Source organism: Vicugna pacos, chromosome X (assembly GCF_048564905.1).
Source record: "Vicugna pacos chromosome X, VicPac4, whole genome shotgun sequence".
Taxonomy (NCBI): Eukaryota; Metazoa; Chordata; class Mammalia; order Artiodactyla; family Camelidae; genus Vicugna; species Vicugna pacos.
The window spans coordinates 17,077,779-17,079,356 of record NC_133023.1 but is presented as its reverse complement, the minus strand read 5'-3'; positions in this window follow the sequence as shown (position 1 = coordinate 17,079,356).

Here is a 1,578-nt window from a genome sequence, read left to right as displayed (position 1 = left end):
AGACTGTACTACACCATTTTATATAAAGGACTTGAGCATCTGTGGATTTTGGTATCCATGGGAGTCCTGGAACTAGTTACCTACAGATACTGAGGGACGAGTTTACTTGGTTTCTTTGAGAAAATCATGTTTAAAAAGCATTGGCTATTGTAAACTTAGAATCTTATTTTTTTTTAAAAAAAAACAGAGAAAAATGCCACACAACAAAGCTTTACCATTACACTCAGTGTTCTTTATTTTGTGTTTGTGTGTGTGTGTGTCAAAGAGGTATGGTAATACTAATGTTACTATATATCTGATGATATAAAGAAAATTCTTTCTCTTTTAAAGAAAACATTTCTATTTATCTTTATATTATTGTGAAAGTTGTGTTTCCATAGCTACAAGCTATTTATTTGGATCAGTTGTCCTTAATTGACATAGAGGTTGCAATTTGGCAAGAATCAATAGTTTTGTCAATTAACTGAACTTAATTTCTAAATGAGTGAATGTTAAAGTTAGTTTTCAGTAATGAACTACTATTTTGGCTTCATGTTTGTTTTCTATTTCAGTATAATGCATGGCTGAAGAACACTTACATACAGATTAAGTTCTATATTATTCTGCTTTTAACTTTTTTTTCAGGAAAAACAAAATCTTAAATACTTTTTAATCACTGTATTTTCTAAATACTCACAAAACCCACTGCATAGGATATTTATTTAAAATGATTATAGGTTTCTTAGAAATAAAGACAGTTAAAGGATTAATGACTGATGAAGATGGGCCCAAATACCCAAATTGTAAATTCAGAATTATGCTGTCTCCTGATGACTTATTCTAGGTTTATTCACTGAAAACATAAGTTTGTTGATCAAAATTCAAGTTCATTGGGCATCTATTTTTGGTTTACTTGCCAAAATGCTGTGATTCTTGCTATTAAAACAATATGTAAATTTCATGTGATAAAATATTATCCAGTGATCACAAACAACTTTATGAGGAGATATTTAATCAGCCATCCATCCCCATTTTTTTTTTACTGTGTGAAATCCTTTTCTGAGGAGCATTTGACACCTCTGAACGTCACAATCTGTTATATATGGTTAAATTTGTCTCATGTTATATAATATATAATATTCTATTATTCTCACTTGGTAATCCTTTTGATATTTTTTTCCTCATTGGTCATTGTGACCAGTGTCTTTTGGAAAATTGTTATTTGTTTTTGTTACTTTAGGTCATACAGCTTCACTGCAAAGTAAAGAAAGTAAGCAAACAAAACTATTTCCTTGTCTTCTGCTGACCTCCAGATTCTTCTAACATTACCCTGTATAATCAGGTCTGAACTCCCCTAAGCCTCACAGGTCTGTGACTGTAGATGAACAGTGATCTATCCATTGTTGATGGCTTCTTCTATCAGTGGTAATGGAGCACCTTTATCCACAAGTCATCCCCTTTCCCTCACTGCCTAATATTCTTGTCCAGGTATTTTCTGGAAGTCCCCAGGACTTCTTTGGAAGCTCAGGAACTATAGATCTGGGAGTATATCTTTGGTTAACCTCATCCTTCCTCAGCTACCTTCTTTCCTATAATTAG